The 9208-nt window shown below is 42.3% G+C and overlaps 1 long non-coding RNA gene across 1 annotated transcript; it reads right to left on the bottom strand.

The window, feature by feature from the left end:
- Positions 1-2614: 2614 nt before the first annotated feature.
- On the bottom strand, positions 2615-6399 carry LOC145549130 (uncharacterized). The gene is made up of 2 exons (XR_014085095.1): positions 4282-6399; positions 2615-4034 (listed from the first exon to the last, which is right to left on the bottom strand). It is a non-coding gene; the product is annotated as an uncharacterized LOC145549130 (long non-coding RNA).
- Between the last annotated feature and the right edge of the window lie 2809 nt (positions 6400-9208).

The raw sequence follows: 9208 nt of genomic DNA, 5'->3' as shown, positions 1-9208 counted from the left end.
AAATAACTCTTTCAGACCTTTATGCTGTTTTTAAAGTTGATGCACCACCTTCTAATTATTCTTTTATGGTTGGAATATCTTGATTCCAGTTTCATGTTTGTACAACTGAAACTCTGTTTTTTTTTACTTGTGCATATGCCCATCTTGGCCAGAGTATACCGACAAAGAAAAAACAACATATTTCAAAATATATTGGCATAATTTGAATATTGCCGTGAACAGCGTTTGTGTGCGCGGGCGTCGGTAAAGTTTGACAGCCCAAAACCTCTCACCCCATGCCGCCGCTACATTACGTTATACGTTAAACGAACAAAAACGTTTTCTGAAAGTGCTGGAAGAAGTTGACACAGTAACTGGAGGGAGCCCACACAGACTCATCCCACACTCATCAAAGTCCAACTGGAGTTTTTAATCACAACCCTTTGTGAGGCGGGAATCCAGGCTGCCGCTGTCGCATGCACACCTACTTGTTACAAAAAAAAAAAAAAAAAAAGCTGTTTTTGGGCTGAACTTTAAAAAAAATCTGATAATAAAATAAAGATACTATAAGAGCTTTTAAACCTAATGGAAGCATTGTTTATCCTACGGGTTGTTGTTGCGCAACACCTCCCCCCCCTTCTCTCTCACTCTACTTCCCCTTCTCAGAGGAGGGAGATGTGCAGCCAGCTCTCCATCTAACGGGTAATTTGAGTTTTCTAAATCTGCTGGGATTTTACCCTGTTCAGAACTGAGTAAACTCTGTTTAAGCTGGCATCGAGAAAGACTCGCCTGGTTTCTAACGACCTCCCCCTCCAGATGTCCCACCCTTTTTCACCCTGTGAATTAGCCAGATTGAGTAGCTTGCAACCAACTAGCTTCACAGAGCACACCTGTTAACGGTCGCTCTTTCTCTTTTTTACAACTTGCACTTGTTACTGAACCAGGTTGGTTTTAGTGACTCGGGCGAGTCCCAAGGGTGTTGTTTTAGTTTTGGCTAAAAGCAACCTATAAAACATTTCTACTTTTTCCTCCCAGAATCAAACTTCATAGCTATTTCACAACCATCAAAGAACTTTAAGGTGACTCATTAATTGAATGTCCACAACATCTTTTAGATTTTCTTAAATGCTAATTATTTTATTAGTAAGGCAATTTTGCAAGGGTCAGTACAGCTTAATTCACTAGCAGAAATAATCAAATAAGTAAAATCAATAATCTAGCCTATCTTTCCCTAATGCTGACACTGAGAACTAAAAAAGGGAAACTTTGAGAGAGACGGACAGACTTTGGCATTTTGAACCCCAGAACTGGCCTGATGATGAAGAAGGTGTTGCAGCAGCAGGAGGTTCCCAGTACAGGAAGAGTACTGACTTAGAGCGGCAGGTCTCAGGCCTCAGGGTGACTTCCTCATGCGCGTAGCGGTCCTCAGCTTCTTGTCTGGCAGCTCTGTAGCTCCCTTCTCGTCTCACGATCTTTCTGGTCCCACGGAAGGAACACACCAGTTCTTCCTCTTTGCCTTTGTTCTTTGCCTTTATCTTCATCTTTGCCTTGGTCTTTGTCTTTGGGGGTCTAAACCCAGCTGTTGAGAGAAGTGCGATTTGAAGCCACATGTTGCGGGGCTAACGGGTTGGTCCCCATGTGCAGAACAGTCTTCGGCTCTGTGGCCCCGGCTCTTCTTCAGCTGCAGAGTTCTTTGTCCATCTCCGTCTTGGCTCGAAGCTGCCTGAAGGATCCAACCAAAGATTCCTCTGTTGCACCCACCTTATAAAGGGTTTATCCACCTTTTGGTGCGTTTGCATTGGCTAGCTTTGTTGCTGTGCCTGTCTCATTGGCTGACTGCTTGGACAGATGATCTCATCTCCATCACCCTGGAGACCTTATGACCGGATCTCTGTTCTAATGTCCCCAAGTTGCTCAACAGTTCCTCCTACCTCTGTTTCCTGCCCAACCTTTTCTTAGGCAAGTTGAAGTTTAGCAATAAGGCTTTATCTTCTCCACTCTCCTATCAGTTCCTATTTTCCCCTGACCTTTCACCTACCATCTACCTTCAACACAACATCAGTGACCTTTAATTACAGTTACAACATTTTACACCTTTTCAAGTTCAATGTCAAAATCACATTTATAACCTTTTAGTTTTAACATTCATTTATAATGTTATAATAGCCATAACTTATTAGTTACTCTTATTATAATCATAATGTGAGTTATTACAGACACTTCTGAAAAGAAACCAAGAATATCCATTATTCTAATTATTTGATACCATGTTACAGTTACTTGTTTCACCTTTAAGTACTTCCACAAGTGTGAGAGTAAGTGTAAATATTCTTATAATCAAACCAACATCAACCACTGGTTAAACCGATATTAATTATTGGCATAATTATAAGTCATTATTTTAAGTATTTTACTCTGGGTTTTATCCAATCTCTCAAAATGTTTAGATTTTATTCTTTAAAAACCTTTAATGCTTTAAAATAAGGAATGGTCTGAACTATTTTTAGCCTGATGCAAGAAAGAAACTTCCTCTTTATTAAGTAAATGAGCTCTTCCTGTTTCATGAATGATTAAATAGAAAGAAGTAGAATTAAAGCAAAGTTTGCAGGACACAATAACAACACACACAACCAGATTCATTTTATTACAGTCTGACTCTATTGTTGGGTCTTGATGTCACTGTGTAATTAATTTTAAGGTAATTTTATTTATTATTACTATTAAACTAAAATCTCCAGCATGGGGAAGTGGGATGAGCTCGACTTTTCTCGACACCCCCTCCGCGAGGTCAGACCTTTCACATGCTGGGAACCCAACACCCTCTTGCAGGTCTGCGTCCTCATCCCCTGGAAAGAGAAGATGGTCGTCTGGGATGTGAAGATCCTCCATCGTCACCAAGGCCACAGCAGTCTGGGATGTGAAGATGCAGATCCTCCATCGTCACCAAGGCCTCAGCAGTCTGGGATGTGAAGATGCAGATCCTCAGTCGTCACCAAGGCCTCAGCAGCCTGGGATGTGAAGATGCAGATTCTCAGTTGTCACCAAGGGCTCAGCAGTCTTCAAACTCCACTGCTCTTTGACACCCCCTCCTTGGAGTTTTGATGTCTCTCAGGAAGTGACGAATGTTGAAGAGAACCCAGGTCGCTCTGATCCTTTAACAGTGACAAAAAATCCTCAGCTGAATGAAGCGTTGGTTCTTCAGGATGTGGAAGATTCCTTAGGGACAGGTTGATGGGCAAAAAGCCTCAAATAAAAAAAACTCTGGATGTTCAGTAGAGCAAAACAAAAAGCATAAGCAGCATGACGCTTTATCCATAATCATAATCCTTTTCCATCGCTGGGGTCGTTAAAGGGTTACTGGAGTTGTCGGAGGCAACAGGACTCTGTCAGGCAGGACTCTGTGAAGTCCACAGGTTGCTTCCAGGTGTTGGGTGTGATTTCAACACTTTGTTGCAGGATTGATCTTGGTGGTTGTCTATGACGCCACTCCTTCCTCACGACTTCAGTCCCTTTTCCAGTTTAATCCATCCTTTTGTGACAGGAGTTCTTCTTTAGCATAATCCAATTTCTTCAGGGCCCTCCTAGTCCTAAGCCTTGAAGTTGTTCTTTGAATGGCAATCATCCTGTAATAGTAGCCAGTCTAACACAGGATGGCATGATGCTTGATTCTTGCAATGTTCTGGTTCGCTTTAGCTAAGAACTGGCTTGAACACTGACCTCGTGGACCCCTTTCTTCATAAGTAATACTTTTTTACATTGCAGTACTTGCTTCACAAAATCCATTCCATTGAATTTCAACTTGATCACCGTGACTACAGGCCGATCTTGATCTTTAATCCAAACTTTCTGTCCTGTTTTCAGTGACACTGTAAACTGCAACTTCCTCTTTCCCTCTCTGGGCAAAAAGGAGAAGTGCCTTCGCCTTCCGGCTTTCTGTGACGTGAACGGAGTTCCTCTGCAGGGGAAGACCTGCTCTTTTTCAGCTGTCACTGTTACACCATGTCCATCAGCACCAAGAGGTACTCCTCACCTCTCTTTTCTGTTATCCATGGGGCCTGCTACATCCATGCAGATTGAGCTCCAGGGGATTGTGCTTTTGATGGTCAATCCTTCCAACCGCTGCCCTCGGCGGCCTGCGTTGTATTGTCCACATACCTCACAGCCCCGTAGCACGCGTTGGACGTGTTTCACTGGGATCCAAAGCTCATGCTCATCCAGCTCCTTACGGGTGGGTCGTACGCCTGCATGTCCAAGGGCTTCATGCACGCTCCGCACGACCTCATCCACGTACTCTTCTGGGACCTCCCGTCCTCTGGGAGTAGTGTCCCACTTCTCGGCTCCGACAAAGACAATTTTTCTCTGTTGGACATAGCAGTCCACTTCGTCATTTCCACGCCAATGAGCTCCCTCATGCGTGTGCTCAGATGCTCGACCTTGAGCTCCAGATGCATTTCACCACTTCCTTGTGAAATTACTTACATCTTCTGGACGTACGACCTTGCGTCGTACTCCTCGGTCTCTTTGTCTCCGAGTCGCCTATCCCCCAAAGCCTCTCAGGGTACCGTAGAGTAGGGATGGGTCTAGGCTAGGTTGGCTACTGGCTTCCCTTCTGGATGCGATCGTTCATCCTCAGCTGAAGCTTTTCCCTCGCCTGCACGCTGTACAGTTACTGCAAGGGTCGCGACTGATAAGCCTCATCAGTCGCTCCCAACTCTATTTCCTAAGAGCTGGTCTCCCAAGTGAGCTATTCAGACCCTCTCGTCTGTTTTTACTGACTTGGTCAAAGTAGGGCCCTCCTACTCATTAGGGTGGGGCCCACCCAGGGACGCCATGTCTGTTACTACCCAATAGTAAGTCCCGCCCACTCCTCACAACTCTTTGGACTCACTACTGCCCAGTTCTCTGTCTAACAGGTCCGGAAAACCCCCAGAAACTCGGGTCTTACCCTAGCGATAGTTTGTGGAGAATTATCTGTTTAAACTGGGGTCGGAAAGGACTCGTCTAGCTCTGACTACCTTCGATCCAGAAGTTATGACCTTTTACAGTTGAGGGGCAATCCGCTGAGTAGCCCTCACAGCGACATAACCCCTACAACCACTCCTGTTAACGGTAGCTCCTTTCCTAAAATAACGGCACTTGTTAACGGCTAGATTAAATTTAGTGACTTAGAGTTAAGTCCCAAGGTCATTATTTTAACACTCACCAGAGGAAAACACAAAGCCACCCTGTCTCTAGCATCATGTATGTTGTTTTACTATATTTAGGAGAACCAACAATAATTAAGACTGACACAATTAAACTCACTGTTCACAATCCTCATTAGAATTTTAGAATTACAAGTTTATTAAGCAAGCTTTAGCAGGGGCATATAACAACAAATTAATTTCCAAGAGTTATAAAAGAAGCAAAAATATAATGAAATCAAATAGGATTAATCACCTCTTTTCCTTGTTCTCATTCCTAACCTGTTTCACTAAATTCACTGAGCGAGGCTTTGGGAGAAGCTGGTTAACTCATACCCGATGGTCATTGGTCTCGGCAGCTGTAATCTTTTGAGGTCCTTGGTCAGAGTCTTTGTCCAGCCGGAGCAAAGTCCTCTTTACTGAAGAGAAGCGGAGAGAAGGCTCACGCTTTCCATTGAACATGCAGACTCCTTGTCTTTGAAGGACCTCCGTCTCTTCTCCAAGTCAGCCGCGCCGGGGTTGAGAGCGTTGGGTAGAGGCAGAAGATTCGGTCGGATCTGGAACCAGGGGTGTTGGCTGGTGGATCTCGTCCCTTCTAGGCAGCGTGAAGTCGTGGAATAAGTTCCCCTTGGTCCCTCGGTGTAATCCTCTGCTGGTCTGTAGTCAGCTCCCTCTGATGACTCCGCTTCTGCGCTGCAGACGAAGAACGCCCGTTCTGTCCCGTACAACAGTATTTATGTGCTGTGTTTTCACGGAACCTGCCCATCGTAATGTCATTACCCGCTGTCCTGCAAGGCAGGGCTGCCTGTAGAAAATAACGGGCTCTTTCTCAAGTTTCCAATGACTCATTTCTGCCTCCCTGTTTTATCTGGCAGTTCCCTTTTCCATCAGGGCAGTTCCCTTTTTTCCCTTGACCATCTGTTTCCAGTCCTGCCGCACCCTCGCCTCTCCTTCCTCATTTGATGACTCACCCTTCTGTCCCTAGCCTTTTTGCTCAGTGAGAAGTACTTTTTTCCTTCACCTCAGTATCTATGATCTCTAATAATACATGTTGACTTTATATAATCATGTTATTTGTAGTTAACTCAAAAGTACAACCTTCTGTCTTTCATAATGTAAACCATTATCATTCACTTGATTATAAGTACAGAACATCAACTGATTAGAAGTACAGAGTATACATTATTATAACACTCACTTAATCAAAAGTACAGAATACATGTTTTTTAATTACACATCACAGACATTGCTTCATTGGCATGAGTATTTTCACTTTATAATCACTTATCACTTATAATCATCATTTAATCATTATCAGGGTATACTGTTATTTCTCAGGCCTTTATTCCATTTTTCTGCGTATACCTGGACGGATCTCACATATCCATACCAGATTTCTCGACAGGGTGGAAAATACAAAATAGGTAAGAATTGATTATTTTTCTTAATCCCGGTAGAAAAGCTAACAAACATTCCCTTCATTCACTTGTTTTAGAAGAAACGTATCCCCTTTACTTCAGCCAATCTGGAATCCTACTTTATAAGACGTTTTTGTCTCTGTGTGTTATAGGATAAGTCAAGGTATGTAACAGGACTGTGTCCCAGTTTCATTCCCTCATGGGGAAACCTGCTGCAGACTATTATGCACATTAGAACTCTGCCAGTGCATCTTTGTAGTTATAAATGCACTTATAAACAGAGTAAGAAGAGATGTGAGGTTTTCTTTATCTCTATCATGTGGAAAGGTGTCGCTGACTTCTATAGTCACTTTATATATGTCTGTAAAAACTGTCAGAATATTTTAAATAGCTCTACACAAGTCAGTTAATGTACTTTTTTTTTTTTTCATCCGTTGATCATATATGGATATTTGGCTGGATTTATGCCAAATCTAGCAAGGCCAGAAGTGATTTGAAACACAAAAAAAAGCCATTCTGGTGGAAAAAAAACCTGTTTTTTATGCATTAGTGTTTCAAGCTTGACCCATATACTGCTCAACCTACCCTAAGCCTGTGAGATAAGCTAATTTACAATTCTACAGTGTTTCTCACACAACCAATCATCACTGACCACTTCGTATTTCTCTGGAAAATTGTAAAAAATAACTGACAGCACAGAATTAGAGGCAAGATTTGTGCTCTATCTAGTTTTATTCCATTTTTTTTTCTTAAAGTCAACCTTCTTGTCCATTAGCAGTGCGTGTTTAATTGAGGGAATTGGTTTAAAGTGACAATAATTTCACCAATCCAAATCTGTGAACATTAATATAAACCTTGTCCAGATATTCTAACCCATAGTTGAATTTCAGAGGAAAATGTTTCAGGTTTCTTTTGCTTCACATTTATCTCGCAAGTCTTTGCTGCTGCTTTAGTAACTGCTACTCCACTGTCATCCACATCAAATTCACTGGGGTTCTCAAAACTGTTTTAGCTCAGGAATTTTTTATTTTTATTTCTTTTACTTGGACTTTTAACTTGCTTTTATCTGTCAGGTAAGCTACATGATAACATGTATGCGTTCCAGCTTTCTTCTTTTAAATTCACAACAGAAGTAACATTTGTACCATAAAAAAGATCTGCTTAGTCTGGATGGAATTCAATTGGTCTCCACTAATAAAATAAAGAATGTTCCAATTAGATTTCTTATTTTAAACAAATTTTTAGACTCTCTCTTTTTTTCGTTTAACAAAAGAGAAAGGATAGACATATCCTCTCCCAGACTGGTCCAAAAAAATAAACCTATCAATGGATTTGTCTCTTCAAGGCTGGATTACTTTCATTTTTTGCTAATCAAGAAGTCCAAAATCTCAAAATGCTAGACTGAAAGCGCTAATGAGAATGTAAAAAAAAAAAAGGATTACATACTCTTTTTCTCACTCTGGCATCCTGGAATTTAAAATTCTCTTTTATTCATGTATAGGTCCTTCTAAAAAAATTAGCATATTGTGATAAAGTTCATTATTTTCCATAATGTAATGATAAAAATTAAACTGTCATATATTTTAGATTCATTGCACACCAACTGAAATATTTCAGGTCTTTTATTGTTTCAATACTGATGATTTTGTCATACAGCTCATGAAAACCCAAAATCCCCGTCTCAAAAAATTAGCATATCATGAAAAGGTTCTCTGAACGAGCAGTTAACCTGATCATCTGAATCAACGAAGTAACTCTAAACACCTGCAAAAGATTCCTGAGGCTTTTAAAAACTCCCAGCCTGGTTCATTACTCAAAACCACAATCATGGGTAAGACTGCTGACCTGACTGCTGTCCAGAAGGCCATCATTGACGCCTTCAAGCAAGAGGTGAGACACAGAAAGAAATTTCTGAACGAATAGGCTGTTCCCAGAGTGTTGCATCAAGGCACCTCAGTGGGAAGGAAAAAGTGTGGCAGAAAACGCTGCACAACGAGAAGAGGTGACCAGACCCTGAGGAAGATTGTGGAGAAGGACCGAGTCCAGACCTTGGGGGAAGCAGTGGACTGAGTCTGGAGTAGAAACATCCAGAGTCACCGTGCACAGGCATGTGCAGGAAATGGGCTACAGGTGCTGCATTCCCAGGTCAAAGGTCAAGCCACTTTTGAACCAGAAACAGCAGCAGAAGCGCCTGACCTGGGCTACAGAGAAGCAGCACTGGACTGTTGCTCAGTGGTCCAAAGTACTTTTTTCGGATGAAAGCAAATTTTGCATGTCATTCAGAAATCAAGGTGCCAGAGTCTGGAGGAAAACTGGGGAGAAGGAAATGCCAAAAGGCCAGAAGGTCCAGTGTCAAGTACCCACAGTCAGTGATGGTCTGGGGAGCCATGTCAGCTGCTGGTGATGGTCCACTGTGTTTTATCAAGGGCAGGTCAATGCAGCAGCTATCAGGAGGTTTTGGAGCACTTCATGCTTCATCTGCTGAAAAGCTTTATGGAGATGAAAATTAAATTTTTCAGCACAACCTGGCACCTGCTCACAGTGCCAAAACCACTGGTATTACTGACCATGGTATTGCTGTGCTCAATTGGCCTGCCAACTCTCCTGACCTGAACCCCATAGAGAATC

This window comes from Poecilia reticulata, chromosome 19 (genome assembly GCF_904066995.2).
Source record: "Poecilia reticulata chromosome 19, P_reticulata-male-v2, whole genome shotgun sequence".
In the NCBI taxonomy this organism is placed as follows: Eukaryota; Metazoa; Chordata; class Actinopteri; order Cyprinodontiformes; family Poeciliidae; genus Poecilia; species Poecilia reticulata.
This window is presented reverse-complemented; position numbering and strand designations above follow the sequence as displayed.